This window comes from Pseudophryne corroboree, chromosome 1, assembly GCF_028390025.1.
Source record: "Pseudophryne corroboree isolate aPseCor3 chromosome 1, aPseCor3.hap2, whole genome shotgun sequence".
Lineage (NCBI taxonomy): Eukaryota > Metazoa > Chordata > Amphibia > Anura > Myobatrachidae > Pseudophryne > Pseudophryne corroboree.
In genome coordinates, this window is record NC_086444.1 from 842,598,096 (window position 1) to 842,620,970 (window position 22,875).

A 22,875-nucleotide genomic window follows, 5' to 3' on the forward strand; every position below is an offset into this window, starting at 1 on the left:
GTTGCCTTTGTCAAGCTGTAATAAGTAGGGGTAAGGACGTTAACCACCTCGGAACATCCTCCCTTATACGTCACCTGCAGCGCATTCATAATAAGTCAGTGACAAGTTCAAAAACTTTGGGCGACAGCGGAAGCAGTCCACTGACCAGTAAATCCCTTCCTCTTGTAACCAAGCTCACGCAAACCACCCCACCAACTCCCTCAGTGTCAATTTCCTCCTTCCCCAGGAATGCCAATAGTCCTGCAGGCCATGTCACTGGCAATTCTGACGAGTCCTCTCCTGCCTGGGATTCCTCCGATGCATCCTTGCGTGTAACGCCTACTGCTGCTGGCGCTGCTGTTGTTGCTGCTGGGAGTCGATGGTCATCCCAGAGGGGAAGTCGTAAGCCCACTTGTACTACTTCCAGTAAGCAATTGACTGTCCAACAGTCCTTTGCGAGGAAGATGAAATATCACAGCAGTCATCCTGCTGCAAAGCGGATAACTGAGGCCTTGACAACTATGTTGGTGTTAGACGTGCGTCCGGTATCCGCCGTTAGTTCACAGGGAACTAGACAATTTATTGAGGCAGTGTGCCCCCGTTACCAAATACCATCTAGGTTCCACTTCTCTAGGCAGGCGATACCGAGAATGTACACGGACGTCAGAAAAAGACTCACCAGTGTCCTAAAAAATGCAGTTGTACCCAATGTCCACTTAACCACGGACATGTGGACAAGTGGAGCAGGGCAGGGTCAGGACTATATGACTGTGACAGCCCACTGGGTAGATGTATGGACTCCCGCCGCAAGAACAGCAGCGGCGGCACCAGTAGCAGCATCTCGCAAACGCCAACTCTTTCCTAGGCAGGCTACGCTTTGTATCACCGCTTTCCAGAATACGCACACAGCTGAAAACCTCTTACGGCAACTGAGGAAGATCATCGCGGAATGGCTTACCCCAATTGGACTCTCCTGTGGATTTGTGGCATCGGACAACGCCAGCAATATTGTGTGTGCATTAAATATGGGCAAATTCCAGCACGTCCCATGTTTTGCACATACCTTGAATTTGGTGGTGCAGAATTTTTAAAAAAACGACAGGGGCGTGCAAGAGATGCTGTCGGTGGCCAGAAGAATTGCGGGACACTTTCGGCGTACAGGCACCACGTACAGAAGACTGGAGCACCACCAAAAACTACTGAACCTGCCCTGCCATCATCTGAAGCAAGAAGTGGTAACGAGGTGGAATTCAACCCTCTATATGCTTCAGAGGTTGGAGGAGCAGCAAAAGGCCATTCAAGCCTATACAATTGAGCACGATATAGGAGGTGGAATGCACCTGTCTCAAGCGCAGTGGAGAATGATTTTAACGTTGTGCAAGGTTCTGATGCCCTTTAGAACTTGCCACACGTGAAGTCAGTTCAGACACTGCCAGCCTGAGTCAGGTCATTCCCCTCATCAGGCTTTTGCAGAAGAAGCTGGAGACATTGAAGGAGGAGCTAACACGGAGCGATTCCGCTAGGCATGTGGGACTTGTGGATGGAGCCCTTAATTCGCTTAACAAGGATTCACGGGTGGTCAATCTGTTGAAATCAGAGCACTACATTTTGGCCACCGTGCTCGATCCTAGATTTAAAGCCTACCTTGGATCTCTCTTTCCGGCAGACACAAGTCTGCTGGGGTTGAAAGACCTGCTGGTGACAAAATTGTCAAGTCAAGCGGAACGCGACCTGTCAACATCTCCTCCTTCACATTCTCCCGCAACTGGGGGTGCGAGGAAAAGGCTCAGAATTCCGAGCCCACCCGCTGGCGGTGATGCAGGGCAGCTGGAGCGACTGCTGATGCTGACATCTGGTCCGGACTGAAGGACCTGACAACGATTACGGACATGTCGTCTACTGTCACTGCATATGATTCTCTCACCATTGAAAGAATGGTGGAGGATTATATGAGTGACCGCATCCAAGTAGGCACGTCACACAGTCCGTACTTATACTGGCAGGAAAAAGAGGCAATTTGGAGGCCCTTGCACAAACTGGCTTTATTCTACCTAAGTTGCCCTCCCACAAGTGTGTACTCCGAAAGAGTGTTTAGTGCCGCCGCTCACCTTGTCAGCAATCGGCGTACGAGGTTACATCCAGAAAATGTGGAGAAGATGATGTTCATTAAAATTAATTATAATCAATTCCTCCGTGGAGACATTGACCAGCAGCAATTGCCTCCACAAAGTACACAGGGAGCTGAGATGGTGGATTCCAGTGGGGACGAATTGATAATCTGTGAGGAGGGGGATGTACATGGTGATATATCGGAGGATGATGATGAGGTGGACATCTTGCCTCTGTAGAGCCAGTTTGTGCAAGGAGAGATTAATTGCTTCTTTTTTGGTGAGGGTCCAAACCAACCCGTCATTTCAGTCACAGTCGTGTGGCAGACCCTGTCACTGAAATGATGGGTTGGTTAAAGTGTGCATGTCCTGTTTATACAACATAAGGGTGGGTGGGAGGGCCCAAGGACAATTCCATCTTGCACCTCTTTTTTCTTTAATTTTTCTTTGCGTCATGTGCTGTTTGTGGAATGTTTTTTGGAAGGGCCATCCTGCGTGACACTGCAGTGCCACTCCTAGATGGGCCCGGTGTTTGTGTCGGCCACTAGGGTCGCTTATCTTACTCACACAGCTACCTCATTGCGCCTCTTTTTTTCTTTGCGTCATGTGCTGTTTGGGGAGGGTTTTTTGGAAGGGCCATCCTGCGTGACACTGCAGTGCCACTCCTAGATGGGCACGGTGTTTGTGTCGGCCACTAGGGTCGCTTATCTTACTCACACAGCTACCTCATTGCGCCTCTTTTTTTCTTTGCGTCATGTGCTGTTTGGGGAGGTTTTTTTGGAAGGGCCATCCTGCGTGACACTGCAGTGCCACTCCTAGATGGGCCCGGTGTTTCTGTCGGCCACTAGGGTCGCTTATCTTACTCACACAGCTACCTCATTGCGCCTCTTTTTTTATTTGCGTCATGTGCTGTTTGGGGAGGGTTTTTTGGAAGGGCCATCCTGCGTGACACTGCAGTGCCACTCCTAGATGGGCCCGGTGTTTGTGTCGGCCACTAGGGTCGCTTATCTTACTCACACAGCTACCTCATTGCGCCTCTTTTTTTCTTTGCGTCATGTGCTGTTTGGGGAGTGTTTTTGGAAGGGCCATCCTGCGTGACACTGCAGTGCCACTCCTAGATGGGCACGGTGTTTGTGTCGGCCACTAGGGTCGCTTAGCTTAGTCATCCAGCGACCTAGGTGCAAATTTTAGGACTAAAAATAATATTGTGAGGTGTGAGGTATTCAGAATAGACTGAAAATGAGTGGAAATTATGGTTTTTGAGGTTAATAATACTTTGGGATCAAAATGACCCCCAAATTCTATGATTTAAGCTGTTTTTTAGTGTTTTTTAAAAAAAACACCCGAATCCAAAACACACCCGAATCCGACAAAAAAAATTCGGTGAGGTTTTGCCAAAACGCGGTCGAACCCAAAACACGGCCGCGGAACCGAATCCAAAACCAAAACACAAAACCCGAAAAATTTCAAGTGCACATCTCTAGAGTCCACCTCCCCCTCCTCCATGTCTGACCCCTCAATATCAGAGTTGGCGACCCGCTAACCAGGATGCCAGCTTAGTACTCACCACTCTTCTTTCTTCTGGCTCTGTTAGGGGTGGCAGTGTGCTGCGAGAATGTATGCTCGCAGTGGTGGGGCTTGCGAATAGTTCCCTCAGGAGCTAGTGTCCTGTCAGCAGGGAACAGGACCATTAACCATTCAAGAGGTTGTGCCGTCCCCCCTCCTAAGTACCACAAAGCATGCAGGCTGGTGCCATCCAGTTCTGCCTGAAAATAACAAACAGAAAAATAGATGCAGAAAAATCTTCAGGAGCTTCCATAAGCGTGACCGACTCCTTCGGGCACATTTTCTAAACTGAGTCTGGTATGAGGGACATAGAGGGAGGAGCCAGCCCACACTATCAAATTCTTAAAGTGCCCATGGCTCCTAGTGGACCCATCTATAATCCATGGTACTAAATGGATACCCAGTATCCTCTAGGACGTAAGAGAAAATGTGCTAACACTAGAGTCATTAGTCCCCAAAGATCTTTAAAGATTGATACAGTACATCAGATTACATGTAATCAGTGTGTTGCAATAATATTCATAAACACAGTAAAAGAACATTAATAAGACTAATTTTTAAAAAGCTGTTTTCCAAACAGCGGTTCTACCACTTAGCTATGTCACTTTAATACTACCAGCTAAAAAATCCTCATATAAAGGATACCATCAGTGGATTTAAATCCGAATTTAAAAATACTGCAAAATATTGGTAAAAGCAAAAGAACTATGGGGATCATTCCGAGTTGATCGCAAGTAGCAACTTTTTGCTGTCCATGCGATCAACTAGACGCCACCTATGGGGGAGGGTTTTTTTGCACAGCAAGGCTGCGAACGCTTGTGCAGACGTGCTATGCAAAAACATTTTGTGCAGTTTCTGAGTAGCTTTCAACCTACTCACCCGCTGTGATGTCTTCAGCCTGTCTGGTCCCCGAATTGACATCAGGCACCCGCCCTGCAAACACCTGGACACGCCTGCGTTGGACTCACCACTCCCAGAAAACGGTAAGTTGACACCCCGGAACACATTCCTCCTGTCAATCTTCTTGCGATCGCAAGGCAATGACGCGCCTGCACATTGCGACTGCCGCGCATGCGCAGAACTGACCCGTTTTTACCGCTGCGAAAAACAGCAGCGTGCGAGCGGTTTGGAATGACCCCCTGTATTCTTGTGTGTTTCTGTTCACATTGATTCAGCTACCTTTTAGGTGTTACAGCTGAATTAGGTGCATTTTCCTTCTTAAGACATACAATTTAAGCTCCGGGTAAATTAAATACTTTAATATAATACTTACAGTATGTAAAATCCAAGGACGAATTCCTTGACTCTTCTACCGAGTGGTAAAGTCTTACTTATTACATTTATATTCAGTGAACAGCTTCTTTCGCAATGGAATACTCAAGTAACACAATAAACAGTTTTTTTTAATTACACTGGAATCTGTTGTCCGGTAGTGCTCTTCAACAGGAATCACCGAAAGTTACCTGGATCAATATTACTGATCGACATTTAAGATACAGGAAGTTCAAGAGTATAACTTTACTGTTGTCCCAAAACAGACAAAAGACATACACAGAAATAGTCCTATGCAGAATTAACCTTACTCAAGGTAAGCTAATGTTGGTTCAGGTAGATCAGAACATTAACGATATACAGTGACTTATAAATATTAGTATAATAGATAATTAAATGGAAATATTCACCAGATGCAGTATACTGTATGTCATTAAAGCAGTTCAGTTGAAACCTGTAAGTTGGTGCACTTAGCTAGATACCTATTTACTTCCTCCTTGTAGGGATGAAGTCACAATCTCTGTTATATAAACTATAAACTAATACTGAATCCTGGGAGTAGTAACCTTAAGATTGTACTAAAAGATGCTTGAACGATGCAAACCAGGGTTTGTGAGTGGCTTATTATTTCCTTTGTTGCCGAGGACATTTTGAATGATGAACGCTGAACCCTTTTTTGAAATTCCTTAAAGTGTTGGTCACTGCAGGAAATACTACCTTAGTCTACGGTGATATACTGAGTCAGTTAGCGCTTTTACATCCCTATGTATTATGCAATGTCTTTGTAATGTCTAGACCTTTAGGCTGCGTGGACTGAAGATAAATTAAGGTTGCTTTACTCCACTAATGCGGTTGGAATAATAACCCAGGGCTTTAAAGGTTCCTTACTCAGCTTAGTCCCTGCTCCTGGTAATTACGTGACACTCCATTTACCTTGATTGGTTATGCTGACAGACTATGGTATTATATATTCTCCTGGCACAATCTGTTGTTACTTCAGTTCTATACTGCAGTGATGGCTTGATCATCAGCTTAGATAGTCCCTGCAGTTCCTAGAAGCTGCTTATTATTTTATAGATTTGACTTAACCACACAAATCTTAGGAGTTTATTTTAATTAGTGATCCTTGCAGAATTTTGCCCTTCTAAATCAAGTATTACCGTTACCTGCTCCCCTCCTTACTGTGCTGTGTGCATGTCTGCAATGCTAGGTTTGTATGTGAAAGGTGTTTATTATGTACAAACCTGACCTCTGTTGGGGTGTAGTATGGCATGCCGGCGACCGGGTTCCCTGCCGTCAGCATAACGGCGCTGGAATCCTGACCTCCGGCATACCAACAGCTGGGCAAGCGCAAATGAGCCCTTTGTGGCCTCGCTGCACTCACCACACTATCTATTCTCCCTCCAGGGGGTCCGTGGACACCCAAGCGGGAGAAAAGGTGTTTGTCACAACTGAGGGCTGGTGCTGACCAGGGGGAGCCTCAGTTGTAGGGGCTGAGGTATATGTGTACCTTGGAGGCAGTACAGGGTTCTTAGACATGCAGGGAACCTTTAGAACAAATGCCCGAAGGCGTGACCAAGACAACGAAGGAAAGTTCAAAGGTTTATTAAATACAGTTCAGAGGAATACGGATGACTTGGTACAGGTAACAGGAATCACAGTTCAGAGAAATACTTGGGATCGATGACGGAACACCGATGGTGACTTGGGATCGATGGCGGAGCACCGATGGAGACTTGGGATCGATGGCGGAACACCGATGGTGACTGGGGATCGATGGCGGAACACCGATGGTGACTGGGGATCGATGGCGGAACACCGATGGAGACTTGGGATCGATGGCAGAACACCGATGGTGACTGGGGATCGATGGCGGAGCACCGATGGAGACTCGGGATCGATGGCGGAACACCGATGGTGACTGGGGATCGATGGCGGAGCACCGATGGAGACTCGGGATCGATGGCGGAACACCGATGGTTACTGGCAGGGCAGAGCACCGCTGGAAGCTAGAAGCTGGAAGCCGGTCTCAGGTAACTGCCAGTCACAGGTAGCAATGTAGACACTGCAGAGTCAGGCTGTACTGCAGATAAAGTCCATGGAAGAACTGCACACTGGAATCACTGTAGACAATTGAAGCACTGACCTCTTTCCACCCCAGGAACAAGATATTTATACCAGCTGGGAAACAGGGATTGGCTGGCTGATTAACCAGAGACCAGAGTGCAGCTGCTGGGTAATCAGGCTGAGAGCAGAGTGCAGCTGATTGGCTGAAAAGTAACATGTGATGAAAACAAACATGGCTGCGCCCATGTTTGAACTTGGAGGGAAAGACTGTTTGTAACTTGCATGTGAGCTTTAACCATGAAGCTGCCAGAATCACAGTAAAGAGTTTAGAGACAATGAGATGCAGCGTGCTGCACACAGACAGTGCAGATGGAATCCAGGCTTGGAACACTGGGACAGTCTCAGGAGACATTTGGAAGGTAAATACTGATAAGGAATTACCTGGATCGTGACAGCACCCCCTCCTTTAGGAGTGGCCCCAGGACACTTCTTATAAATTTTTTACCTGAACAAACGGAAGGATCTAGATTGAATCCTGATGAACTTGAACTGGCTGGAACCAGATGAGACTGTACTGGACCTATGGACGAGACCAGATTGAGTCCAGACCAACTTGAACCGGCTGAGACCGGCGGAGACTTTGGGCCGACGGATAGGACAGGATTGAGTTTGGAGACAGTTGAATCAGCTGGAACTGAAGTAGTCTTTGGACCTACGGATGGAACCGGATTGGGTCCAGAAAAGCTTGAACCGGCTGGGACCGGAGGAGTCTTTGGATTGACATTCGAATCAGCTGGAACTGAAGGAGTCTGAATCCGGTTAGAACCGGAATGAGTGGTATCTGAGTGTTCAGTTAGACCATCCTGGACATGGTCCATGCTGGATGCCAACAGGGTGGTGCTCTCTGAAGACGGCAAACAGGAGTTCATAACTGCATCTGTAGCACAAAATTTCCATCTGGGAACTTGGCTCTGGATACTTCCCTTGGGGCTGAAATTCTGGTGACCCCCTCCTGGGGATGATGAATCAGACACCTCTCTCAGGGTTGTTTTCTCCAGCACCCCTCCTGGGGTTGAAAGATCAGAAACTCCTTTTTGAGAAGACTCATATGCCCCTACTAGAGCTTGAACATTGGATACCCCTTCCTGGGCTGTAGACACAGACGCCCCTTCCTGGGCTGTAGACACAGATGCCCCTTCCTGGGCTGTAGACACAGACGCCCCTTCCTGGGCTGTAGACACAGACGCCCCTTCCTGGGCTGTAGACACAGATGCCCCTTCCTGGGCTGTAGACACAGACGCCCCTTCCTGGGCTGTAGACACAGATGCCCCTTCCTGGGCTGTAGAAAGTTCGGACACTAGGATCTGGTACTGTACCAGATATTTACCGACTGTTTGTGTACCCTGACGTAGCCGGAGGATATCAGAGGAGGCTGAGGTCACACAACCTGGTTCATCAAAGATGCACCTGAAGGTTGCCACGAAGTCTGCATATGAAGAGAGCAGGGCATCAGACTTCTCCCATAGAGGTGATGCCCAATCGAGGACGGAGCCACTGAGGAGGGAGATGATGTAAGCAACCTTGGTGCGGTCAGTTGGGAAACTGCCAGGTTGTAACTCGAAATATATCTCACACTGATTTAGGAAACCCCGACAGGCTTTTGGGGAACCATCAAACTTGGCAGGTGTCTGTAAATGGAGACAAGGAGCAGAAACGGGAATGGTGGGTGGGGATACCACCAAAGGTACTGCAGTCGGCACACCGGACGCCCCTGAACCACGGAGGGTTACTTGTATTCCATCCAGCCAAGAGGAGAGGTCCTGGAGACAGCGAATCACATGGCCCCGTGTAGCCCCCTGACGTTCAAGGCAGGCTGCAAGTTCTTGCATCGGCCTGGTCGCTTGGACCTGGTCTCCGGCCGGATCCATGTGGTCAGTGCTTACTGTCACAACTGAGGGCTGGTGCTGACCAGGGGGAGCCTCAGTTGTAGGGGCTGAGGTATATGTGTACCTGGGAGGCAGTACAGGGTTCTTAGACATGCAGGGAACCTTTAGAACAAATGCCCGAAGGCGTGACCAAGACAACGAAGGAAAGTTCAAAGGTTTATTAAACACAGTTCAGAGGAATACGGATGACTTGGTACAGGTAACAGGAATCACAGTTCAAAGAAATACTTGGGATCGATGACGGAACACCGATGGTGACTTGGGATCGTTGGCGGAGCACCGATGGAGACTTGGGATCGATGGCGGAACACCGATGGTGACTGGGGATCGATGGCGGAACACCGATGGTGACTGGGGATCGATGGCGGTACACCGCTGGAGACTTGGGATCGATGGCAGAACACCGATGGTGACTGGGGATCGATGGCGGAGCACCGATGGAAACTCGGGATCGATGGCGGAACACCGATGGTGACTGGGGATCGATGGCGGAGCACCGATGGAGACTCGGGATCGATGGCGGAACACCGATGGTTACTGGCAGGGCAGAGCACCGCTGGAAGCTAGAAGCTGGAAGCCGGTCTCAGGTAACTGCCAGTCACAGGTAGCAATGTAGACACTGCAGAGTCAGGCTGTACTGCAGAGAAAGTCCATGGAAGAACTGCACACTGGAATCACTGTAGACAATTGACGCACTGACCTCTTTCCACCCCAGGAACAAGATATTTATACCAGCTGGGAAACAGGGATTGGCTGGCTGATTAACCAGAGACCAGAGTGCAGCTGCTGGGTAATCAGGCTGAGAGCAGAGTGCAGCTGATTGGCTGAAAAGTAACATGTGATGAAAACAAACATGGCTGCGCCCATGTTTGAACTTGGAGGGAAAGACTGTTTGTAACTTGCATGTGAGCTTTAACCATGAAGCTGCCAGAATCACAGTAAAGAGTTTAGAGACAATGAGATGCAGCGTGCTGCACACAGACAGTGCAGATGGAATCCAGGCTTGGAACACTGGGACAGTCTCAGGAGACATTTGGAAGGTAAATACTGATAAGGAATTACCTGGATCGTGACAGTGTTGGAATGCCGGGTGTCAGGATCCCGGCATCAGTATACTGTACAGCGGGAACCGACAGCTGGCAAACTGAAGACCACCAGTACAGAACACCCAGGTCAGTGCCTCTATGGGCTGCTCTCTGTCTCCTCTCGGCTGCAGCAGGCCTGTCACTTGCCAGTTAGTGATAGCTTGGTTCAGACTCCTTCCCAGTGGCCGCGCCTTCTTGTCCACCTCTCTCACAGCATCACTGGGTGAAGGAAGGCTGGCCTAGGTAATAGCTCTGCCTGAATTCACCTCTCTCACAGCATCACTGGGGGAAGGGAGACTGGCCTTGGTAATAGCTCCACCTGAGTCTACCTCTGACAGCACCTTCCGACTCCCGGGGGTCAGTTCTGTGTGCGAGCTGCCACTTCTTGGCTCTGATCACAAGCCACCGCCAACTGCAGGGGTCTGATCAGGAGCAGGTAAGCACTGAAACATGGGCACTGTTCATACACCGAAGCCCGACAGCTCTGCAGTCACTCCCAGGGTGGCTCCTTCTTACCTCTCTCTTCCTCAGCATCCTCTGCACTATCACTAACAGCCCCTCCAATGGCTCCCCTTGGGATTCCCATATGCCTCCTGCCAACGCCTCGAGCTGTCCCATAGCCAGCACGTGGAGTGTGCTAGATGCATGCGCTGTCCCCGCAGCTCACCTTCCACACTGTCACCAATGAGTTCAGATTTAGAGCACCCTGATGGGCTGCTTTTGTTCTATAAATAACCAGTCCCTCGCAGTTTATACAGCCTCTCCTGAGTCAGGGGCATAGGGGGAAATTCATGTGGCAATTTATAAAAACGTCACGCCAGATATTTCTCCTCTAGAAGGATACGTGTCCTCGTGCAACTTTACTTTGTTCACAATCCCCAACAATAGTCCTTCACATCTTAAACAAGTGTTTGTTTTTATCAGTTAACAGTGTATCTGTCAACCTCACAGGGTAATCAAGACCAACTTGTGAGTATTATACCATATATTCTCCTGTAGCAGATACACATTGACCAACATAGTAAATGCATATACATTTTTATCACATACACTTGTGTGTTTATCTATATTTACATGTGTACATACAAATGAAATACATTTGGATAACCTACATCTTTTTCTCGCAGTATTTCAAAGGTAAAGTACCCTTGTTTTTAAGCTTTGACCTCCTAACTTCCAGGGCAGGTGTATTACCCTCAGCCAATTCATCACTAAGATAAGGGGTTTCATCACCTTCTTTTGGTCCTTCCACAATGGACTCTGGGGGTACACACCTGACTGAATTTTGCGCCACAGAGTCACACATAATACAGAGTAAGAGTTCAATGGGGTCATATGCCCTCTTGTGTTGTCCACCCATCTGCCACTGATAAGTCCTGCCTATCCTCAGGGATTTCAGCAATACAGTGCTTAAGTTGGTCATGGGACACAACACTAACTGGTCCCTCTGGACCTCAACGAATCTTGCAAGTATATCGCTCACTCTCAAGAACACTGATCACGATGTAAGGGAGGGTTTCCCACATAGCATCCAATCTGCTACAGCAATGATTTTGTTTCCTCCATACAGTATCTCCCACCCTTAAGGGTGCAGTCTGAATATGTGCATTGTAGTTCCTCTCTTGACACTGGTGGACAGTCTACACCCTCTTCCCCACTAGGGCTTGAGCTGTTCTGATCCTCTGTTGATGCTCACAGACCCAGTCAGTTTGAGGATTGTCAGAGTAACTCACTGCTGGAGTCAGTTCTAAGTCTTGGGGTAGTTTGCCCTGTTGGCCGAACATGAGATAATAAGGTGTAAATTCTGTGGAGCAGTGTTCTGTATTATTATACAGGTAGGTTAGGTAGGTGAGCTCAGGTATTAGAGATGGCCACTTGGCCGGGTCTTCCTTTGACAAGCTCATTAACATTCCAATAATGGTTTGATTACCTCGCTCACACAGTCCGTTCCCCTGGGGATGATAAGCTGTTGTTCTAACTTTCATGGAACAGTTCATAGATCAGTTGCGACTCAAAGGCAGGGCTCTGATGAGAAAGAATATAGTCTGGATATCCATAGGGTCTGGCGAAGTGTTTAAGGAAAAGCTTGACGGTAGTCTTTGCAGTGAGGTTTATAGCCGGTACCACCACAAGGAACTTACTGTAATGATCAGTCAATGTGAGAGCGGATTGATATCCACTGGTACTGGGTTCAAGTTTTACATAGTCCAGAGTGACAATCTGCAAGGGATATTGACTCTTGATTGAATGTAAAGGGTCTTTCTGATTACCATTGGGATGCCTCTTAAGGTTGCACGGCACACAATCTTGGCATCTCCCTCATGCCTATCCAGAAATACCTTCTTCTTAATATAACTTCCGTCTATTGGGTTCCAAAATGCCCATATCTGTCAAGATAACCTTCAAGCAGGAGAATGGCCCAATCCCTTGGAACGACAACTTGAGTTATAGCCTGATGAGTGCAAGGGTCAATGATAGCGCGTACCAGAGGCCTTGTTTCAGTAGTATACGGTAACAATGTCTCAACAATTTTAATAGCTCCAGATCCGCATCGGCTTGTTCAGCTTCATTCAACTGGCATTGCTGTTGGAGTTGGGCCATAAGTTCCTTCAACACTGGGCTCTGCTGCTGAATTTCTGCCCAATCCAAGGTGGATGTATCACATTGAAGGTCCTCAGATTGGAGATTGGTTGAAACAGACAAGGGGTCTGAAGTGACAGTCCTCTCTGGGACTGCCACTGTCTCGGGTTTCAATCTCCTCATTTACATCTTTATTTTCCTCTGCAATGTCTGTAGTTTGCAGCCAGGACAGGGGCATCAGCATTACCATTCGACTTTCCACTTTGGTAGGACACAGTGTAGCTGATATTGGCCAGACGGGATACTCATCTCTATTCAAGGGCTCCGAGATGAGCAGCATCTAGATGAGCCAAAGGATTATTATCTGTCATGAACGGCGTGACAGCTAGATAATCTTTAGATTTTTCTGTAATACACCAGACGAGAGCGAGCAGCTCTGTGTAAAGGTGCTGTAATTTTCATTGTTCCACTCAGTCTCTGGGACAGTACAGCCCCCAGTCCACAGTGACTGGTGTCAGTATACACCTGAAAGGGTTTGTCATAATCCAGGTAGGCGAGTAAAGAAGCTTCGGTCTTCAGCTTGTTAAAACCCTGTTGTTCTTCTTTGCTCCATTTAATGAAAGTCGAGCCACTTCTTTCAGGGCTGGATCTGACTCTTAGGAGTTCATGTAATGGGGCAGCCACATTCGTGAAATGTTCTACAAAACGCCGGTAGTACCCAATGAATCCCAGGAAACTTCATACATCTCGGACTTTTCTGGGTGCCATTCAATCTTGAACAACTTAGATTTTTTTCTGGATCAGGCATCACCCCTTCAGTGCTGACAACATGACCAAGGTACCGTACGTTTGGCTTAAGCAAATGGCATTTTGCTGGCTTGAGTTTTAGCCCAGATTTGGCTAGTAGTTTAAACATTTCTGCAGGTGTTTCAGGTGTTCCTCATATTTTTTTGAGAAGATGATCACGTCATTGAGGTACAGTAAGACCATTTCAAAACTGTGATGCCCAAGGCAGTGCTCCATAATCATTGGAATGTGGCAGGGGCATTCTCTCAAATTCAAACAATTGCATTGTGGTGGTGAAGGCCGTTTTCTCTCTATCCTCCTGTGCCATTTAAATTTGCCAGTACCCACTGGTAAGGTCTAATGTTGAGAAATATGCTGCTGTCTTCAAGGCCGTCAAGGACTCCCAATTCTAGGGAGCGGGTAGGCGTCTTTGTGAGTAACGGCATTTAATTTTTGATAATCTTAGCAAAAGCAAAGACTACCACCTTTCTTTTTCCCAATCACCACCGGAGCTGCACACAGACTGAGGCTCTCATGAATAACTCCAGCCTCCTTCATCTCTGTGATCATGTTCCGCATGGACTGATACAGGGCTGGAGGTAAAGGTCGGTGTCGCTCTTTAATTGGGGGGTTTGTTCCTGTGGGAATGTGATGATACAACTTCTCGACCTTTCCGAAGTCAGAAGGGGATTGGCCAAATGCCGCTACATTTCGACATAGTACCTGCAGTACACTTTCTCTCTTGTCATCCAGGGTGTCAGCATCACTGATTTGTATCTCCACCCTCCAAGTGGCCTCATTGTTTGTCTCCAGTGGTGCAACCACAGGGGCCCCTTCTTGAGACATAGTTATACTTTGCCCCACGATGTCCTGAAAGTCTACTTGGCTTACCCTTGCAACCGGGCAGTGTTTGTAGAGTCGTATAGGGTAGTTATATGGGTTCAGGAGGCATACGGGTACTCTTCCATGGTTTACGGTCGCCAATGTTCTTGCCATGGTGAAAGGCTGCTGTCCATCGTAATTGCAGGATTATACTCGGGCCTCATAGTCTTGTCCAAGGGGACCAATCTTTGCTTTACACTACTCCACATGTTTGGAATTGGGTTTTAACAGGACAGTCTGTCGATCTGAGGTCCTAGCCTTGCCGACCTGTGCCTGGATGTTGGTAAATCTCTTCTGTTTCTCTAGTAATCGTACCATCCGCTATCTGTTAACTCAGTGGGGCAATTTTTTAGGACATTCATGCCCAAGATAACCAGAGGTAGATGTGCATTAGGCGCGACAGTAATTAGGCATCCTTGTCTGTACAATTTGGCTTTTCTTATCATCAGATCAGGTACCCCAATATGCAATCGGCTGTCCATTGTTGGCCAGTAGAAGTAGCAAGGTAGTTAGTGGAGTCACAATGGCAGTTTCATCCCACTGCTGAAGAAACTCTGTGAGCCGAATGGTCGACACTTGGGAGCTAGTGTCCAAAAGCGCTGTTACTTCAACCCCATTGATCTGGAACGTCAGATGCGGACATTGGCCAACATGCTTGGGCCACCACTCCTGCAACGATGGACCAGTTAATGGTCCTCGTCCCAAGGGTTGGTCCCTTGCCTCGAGTTCTCTCTGTTTAAATTAACACTAGGACAGTTTTGTTCAACATGTCCACCCTGGTGACCACCTCTGCAGATCTGTCTCCCCTGGGAGTCAAATTGATCTGTGGTCTGTCAGCCTGATTCTCTTGATATGTCCCAGTGAGGATAACTCCTTCCACTCGCCCTTTGCGCCATTCCCTGCATCAATTTTTACCTTGTTCTCTGCCCAGTTTTTCCAGTCTCTGATCCATTTGAGCCAAATTTAGTGTGAGTTCCATAAGCTTGCTATTAGGAATACTTATAGGATCCATTCCAGATGGATCTTGGGCCTGTTGGAAAACTGTCCCCCCCCTGTACCAAGGTTTCAAGCTTCATGCACAGTTTGACTTTGTGGGGATTCTCATCTTTGAATTTTTCAGATGAGGTGTCACTCTTGGCCTTGTCGCTTTGATTCAACCCAAGGATTTGCAGAATTAGGTTAATGTTGTTAATTTTTTGTTGGGCATATTATTAGTAAACAATTGGTATACTTACTACTGGCAGGGACCTCTCCCCTGTACTCTCATTAACCAGTGCTAATCATAGGCACAGGAAGGTTTAAAAGCAGATGCAGGTCTTTGGGGCTCATGCATGTGCCTAACACAGTTCTCTCATTGTAAATTTGATGCATATATAGCAGATTTGCAAAAGCAGAAACCTGGTACATGATAAGTGCCCCTCTTCTTTCTGAGCTTTATCTCTTGATACTACTACTCATGTGATAATAAAACACTACATACGGGACCAGTGTACATATTTTGACCATACATGTATATAATTTAAAGCATTTATAGCAACACTTTTGATCAAGTTAGTGTCTGTTCCATAAATGTGGTGAATCATATCATCTTTTGCTTTGTGATATTGACAAAGCAAGTGTGTTTGGCAACAAATGTTTCTATTGAATGATTGTAATGTTATATCTGTAACAAGTAGCCATAGAGAATTCAATTCATATGGCGAATTAATTAGCTACACTTTGATAGACTATTGCATTTTACAGACACATAAGAGTACATCATGAAAATATGTGGTTTCATCTGTCCCAGTGTAGGAGGTTTTAAAGACATCCTTACAACTGTCTGAATAGACCCAACATTTTTCACAGGATTATGGGCCCTCATTCCGAGTTGTTCGCTTGGTAATTTTCTTCGCATCGCAGCGATTTTCCGCTAATTGCGCATGCGCAATGTTCGCACTGCGACTGCGCCAAGTAAATTTGCTATGCAGTTAGGTATTTTACTCACAGCATTACGAGGTTTTTTCTTCGTTCTGGTGATCGTAATGTGATTGACAGGAAGTGAGTGTTTATGGGCGGAAACTGGCCGTTTTATGGGTGTGTGTGAAAAAACGCTGCCATTTCTGGGAAAAACGCGGGAGTGTCTGAAGAAACGGGGGAGTGTCTGGATGAACGCTGGGAGTGTTTGTGACGTCAAACCAGGAACGAAACTGACTGAACTGATCGCAGTTGCCGAGTAAGTCTGGAGCTACTCAGAAACTGCTAAGAAGTGTCTATTCGCAATTCTGCTAATCTTTCGTTCGCAATTTTACTATGCTAAGATTCACTTCCAGTAGGCGGCGGCTTAGCGTGTGCAAAGCTGCTAAAAGCAGCTTGCGAGCGAACAACTCGGAATGACCACCATAATTCAGAGATAGAAATAATATAAATTATTTATTTACATTGGCCCTCATTCCGAGTCGTTCGCTCGGTATTTTTCATCGCATCGCAGTGAAATTCCGCTTAGTGCGCATGCGCAATATTCGCACTGCGACTGCGCCAAGTATCTTTGCTATGAAGATAGTATTTTTACTCACGGCTTTTTCATCGCTCCGGCGATCGTAATGTGATTGACAGGAAATGGGTGTTACTGGGCGGAAACAGGCCGTTTTATGGGAGTGTGGCTGAAAACGCTACCGTTTCCGGAAAAAACGCAGGAGTGGCCGGAGAAACGGGGGAGTGGTTGGGCGAACGCTGGGTGTGTTTGTGACGTCAAACCAGGAACGACAAGCACTGAACTGATCGCACAGGCAGAGTAAGTCTGGAGCTACTCTAAAACTGCTAAGTAGTTTGTGAGCGCAATATTGCGAATACATCGGTCGCAATTTTAAGATGCTAAGATACACTCCCAGTAGGCGGCGGCTTAGCGTGTGTAACTCTGCTAAATTCGCCTTGCGACCGATCAACTCGGAATGAGGGCCATTATTTACATTTTTAAGATAGGAGAGGTACAACCGTACACAGTATTACCTGTGTTTTTTATTATTGTATGTTACATGTTGTTATGTCTTTATAATTAATTTGAAGTCATATTAAAAGTTAAGTTTTAATTCATTGCAATTTATTCCAAAAGAGTGCCCCCAAAAAATTTAGTTGTCTTTCTTCTTCTGTAATCTTTTTGAGTGTCCATTACAGCTCTGGGGAGCACTGCTGATCCTTTAATAGCAATTATACAAGTAGTCTTCTTATACTAAAGAGCAAACAATTTGATATATATTTCCTCTATAAACCAGCTCATTAATTGAGATTTATACTTTCTTCCCCCTTGGGGATCAACACAGTGCACCATTCTTTATCCCCCCAAAAAACCCTCTCCTTTTGTTTCTAATTATATTCAGTGAACAGCTTGCTTTCGCAACGGAATACTCAAGTAACACAATAAACAGTTTTTTTTATTACACTGGAATCTGTTGTCCGATAGTGTTCTTCAACATGATTCACCGAAAATTACCGGGATCAATATTACTGATTGACATTTAAATTGCAGGCAGTTTAAGAGTATAACTTTACTATTGTGACAAAACAGACACAAGATATACACAAAAATAGTCAGCAGTTATACAGAGGTAACCTTACTCAATGTAAGCTAATGTTGATTCAGGTAGATCAGAACATTAACGATATACAGTGACTTATAAATATTAGTATAAAAGATAATTAAATGGAAATATTCACCAGATGCAGTCTATGTCAATAAAGCAGTTCAGTTGAAACCTGTACGTTGGTGCACTTAGCTAGATAACTATTTACTTCCTCTTTGTTGGGATGAAGTCACAATCTCTGTTATATAAACTATAAACTGATATTGAATCCTAGGAATAGTAATGTGAAGATTGCACTAAGAGACACTTGAACGCCGCAAACCCGGGTTTGTGAGTGGCTTATTATTTCCTTGCTGCTGAGGACATTTTGAATGATGTACACTGAACCTTTTTTGCAATTCCTTAAAGTGTTAGTCACTGCAGGAAATACTACCTTAGTTCTTTGTCTAAGGTGATATACTGAGTCAATTAGCGCTTTTACATCCCTATGAATTACGCAATGTCTATATAATGTCTAGACCTTTAGGCTGCATGGACTGAAGATAAATTAAGGTTGCTTTACTCCACTAATGCGGTTGGAATAATAGGAACTCAGGGCATTTAAGGTTCCTTACTCAGATTAGTCCCTGCTCCTGGTAATTACTTGGCACTCCATTTACCTTGATTGGTTATGCTGACAGACTATGGTATTACATTTTCTCCTGGCACAACCTGTTGTTACTTTGGTTCTATACTGCAGTGATGGCTTGATCATCAGCTTAGATAGTCCCTGCAGTTCCTATAAGCAGCTTATTATTTGAGAGATGTCAACTTAACCACACAAGTCTTAGGAGTTTATTTTAATTAGTGATCCTTGCAGAATTATGCCCTTTCTAAGTCAAGGATTACAGTTACCTGCTCCTCTCCTTACTGTGTGGTGTGCACGTCTGAAATGCTAGGTTTGTATGTGAAATGTGTTTATTATGAACAAATCTGACCTCTGTTGTACAGAACACTGAGGCCAGCGCCTCTATGGGTTGCTCTCTGTCTCCTCTCGGCTGCAGCAGGCCTGTCACTTGTCGGTTAGTGATAGCTTGGGTCATACTCCTCCCCAGTAGCCGCGCCTTCTGGTCCACCTCTCTCACAGCATAACTGGGGGAATGAAGGCTGGCCTTGGTAATAGCTCCACCTGAGTCCACCTCTGACTGTGCCTCCCGACTTCCGGGGGATACTACTGTGTGCAAGTTGCCACTCCTCTGCTCTGATCACAAGCGGCCTCTGACTGCTGGGGTCTGATCAGGAGCAGGTAGGAACTGAAACAGGGGCACTGTTTTTAAACCGGACCCGGCAGTGCTGCAGTCACTCCCAGCATGGCTCCTTCTCACCTCTCTCTTCCACAGCGTCCTCTCCACCATCACTAATCGCCCCTCCAACGGCTCCCCTCAGTATTCCTTGTTGCCTCCCACCAATGCCTCAAGCTGTCCCTTAGCAAGCGCGTGGAGTGTGCTAGATGCACGCGCTGTCCCTGTAGCTCAACTTCCACACTGTCACCAATGGGTTGAAGTTTAGGGCTGCTTTTGTTCTATATATAACAAGTCCCTTGCAGTATATACAGCCTCTCCTGAGTCAGAAGCATAGGGGGCAATTCATGGGGCAATTTATAAAAATGGAATGCCACACTTATATTAAAGATGGATCCTCTTTTACTCAAGGGTGATAATCAGCAGCTCTTCAAATACAGTAGGTATAACTGGCCACTTTGGTAAAGCTAATACCTTGAAGTTTACAGTAGTTCCTAAATCATCTGTGGCAAGGGGTGTCCTTTTTGTTCCCTGTGAGAATTATCTTTCTCTTATAGAATAACTGTTTCCTTAATAGTGAAATCATTTATTTGCTATAGTTACAACACTTATTAGACTACGCAGTCTATTTACTAAGCCTTGGATGGAGATAAACTGGATGGAGGTAAAGTACCAGCCAACCAGCTCCTAGCAGTAATTGTTCTAGAGATGAGCGGGTTCGGTTCCCAGAGAACCGAACCCCCTCGAACTTTGCGATCTGAGTCGGGATCTGAGCCCAGCTCAGGTTTTCCTGACTGCCTCGGTGACATCATCGAGGAAAAACATCATCATCCTGCTATCAGATTCTCACGGGTTTTGAATTCTTTATAAGTCCCCATGCATCTGCGCCATCTACACTCCGGCATTGAAGAGTGTATCTGTAAAGGGATGCTTTCTCTCAGCTGTATCTGAAAAAGGGATGCTCTCTGTCTTCTGTATTTGAAAGGGGTGCTCTCTCTGTCAGCTGTATCTGAAAAATGGGTGCTTTCTGTCAGCTGTATCTGAAAATGGGGTGCTCTCTGTCTTCTGTATTTGAAAGGGGTGCTCTCTCTGTCAGCTGTATCTCAAAAAGGGGTGCTCTCTCTCTCTGTCTGCTGTATCCGAAAAAGGGGTGCTCTCGCTGTCAGCTGTTTCCGAAAAAGTGGTGCTCTCTCTCTGTCAGCTGTATCTGAAAAAGGGGTGCTCTCTCTCTCTCTCTGTCAGCTGTATCTGTAAAAGGGGTGCTCTCTCTGTTAGCGGTACCTGAAAAAGGGGTGCTCTCTCTCTGTCAGCTGCATCTGAAAAATGGGTGCTCTCTCTATCAGCTGTATCTAAAAAAGGGGTGCTCTCTCTCTGTCAGCGGTATCTGAAACAGGGGTGCTCTCTGCTGTATTTGAAAGGGGTGCTCTCTCTCTGTCAGCTGTATCTGTAAAGGGGAGTTCTCACTGCCAGCTGTATCTGAAAGGGGTGCTCCCTCTCTGTCAGCTGTATCTGAAAAAGGGGTGTACTCTCTGTCAGCTCTATCTGAAAAAGGGGTGCTCTGTCTGCATTATCTGAAAAAGGGGTGCTCTCTGTCTTCTGTATTTGAAAAGGGGGCTCTCTCTGTCAGCTGTATCTGAAGCCGCCAGTTGAAATGCCGATACTAGAATCCTGACAGCCGTCAGAATGCAGACGCCGGAATCCCAACAGGGTCAGGAGACTGACACCAGCATCCTGACGGCAGGCATCCCGACATCCGACATCCCAACTGTAAGTATACTGTAGCTGACGAGTTAGGACTGGGGGGGAGTTGGTGGTTAGGGTTAGGCTGCGGGGAGGGTTGGTTAGGGTTATGCACCTCCGGGGGGAGGTTAGGGACAGGCTGTGGAGAGAGATGATGGGGTGCTGTATTACCTCTCTTTACACTATTGGGATGCTGGCATCGGTATTCTGACTGCCACCACTCTGTCAGCCGGGATATCATACTGAATCCATGCACACACATGCACACATGTAAACAACACCATTGCTATTTGAGAGAACTCTCAAAGAAAAGCAGCACATTACTGCCTCACTCTGATAGATATACAAATATTTAGGGTGAGATTCAAATGTTCATTACGCTGGCAGCCACTATATGGCACCTGCTATTCAAGTGGAGCTCGGAGGGCACGATGGTTGCCAGCACTTACATTTCAGCTTGCAGCCCCAGGGATTGGCAAGCTGATATGTAGGAAAAGTGACCTTTTAGGATGCCCACATGCCTGTTTTGACCTGTTTGGGTGCCCATACGCCATTTTTCCTGATCGCGTCCATCAGTGTAGTCGGGTTTAGGTGTTTTACATGGCTAAACCCAACACTAATGGGCATGATCAGTCCCCTGTCACTTTAGATTGGAGATCGGGGGAGATAACAATTGAATTCCCCCATAATGCTTAAACAGTCTATTCTGAATGTTCAACTGTTTTAATCACTTACACAGTTTTCCAGTTAAATGCTTATTAATTAAAAATAATTAAACAGCCTATTCTAAACTATTTTTTCCTCCTATTCTGTATCTGTTTCACCCTACATCATCACCACATAGAACTATTTTGTCACAACAGGGGCCATTTTCTAAGATAGCTATACCACTCTTTGGTGTGTGGTCATATTGTTATATACTGTATGCCTGCCTCGGGTGGTTGAATATATCTTTGGCCTTGTGCATCACATCAAGGCATGTGTTCATCAGATTGTGACGCACACCCAAAAGTAAATATATATATATATATATATTGTGACAAGAACACTGGGATAGTGTTTGAGGGCAGGTATATTTGTCCCAGGTTCTTGTCTTACATGTTTTAGAAAATGTTAACTTCTAGGAAAAATGCTTTTTGTTTTGTCTGAACCTTTTCAGTTTGCTGTAAAAGCTGGGTAAAGGCTCTGAGAGAGAGATAAGGCGAGTTCTAGACATTGGGCCCAGTTCGGGTCTTTGGCCTCACAGAGGGCTAATCAGGGTTTCAGCTGTGTAAGAGTGATATAGTGCTTCTAACCTGATTAGTATGGGCAGACTGCCTGGGAAGGCTGCAGGATCTGTGTGTGAGAGACATGCTTTCTGATGCAAGTAAGCTATACAGTATGTACTGAAGAACTCTGTGTTTTGTTTAGTGACAGTTAGGAATATCTTATGTTTAGTTAGTGCCGGACAGGCAAGGTATTTTTATTTTGGGGTTTGTTTTATTTTCTGTTTCATTAAAACTGGCCGGGGTCAGTTGTACCAGAAACTGGACTTGTGTTGTTCCTCAGCTGCTGCATGCTGCCATATTCCCCAGGAAAAGGCGCCTTGCACCCCTACAGTGTTACAACTTGGTGGAGAATGCGAGCACACCGTTCTGCGCATAAGTGAAAGCAGCAGCTTGGTGAGGCCTGCAGAAAACGGTGGTTTATGCAGATACAGCCCAGTGTGAAGTTACTGAGACTCGCCCCTGAAGGTTTGATATATGTCCTGGGTGAAAGCAGCTACAAAGCCGCCTGAAAAATCTGTCGACATGGAGGATCTGCTTAAAGCCTTGCTGCAAGCTACAGCGGCTCAGCAGGAGGCCAACCGACAGCAGCAGGTGGCAATGGAGGAAAATTGGAGACTACAGCAGGAGGCCAACAGACAGCAGCAGGTGGCAATGGAGGAAAATAAGAGACAACAGCAGGCAGTTGTTGATGAACTTTACAGGCAACAGCGTCAGGATAGAGAGGCCTTAGCAGAAGTGGTGCAGAGACTTGCAGCT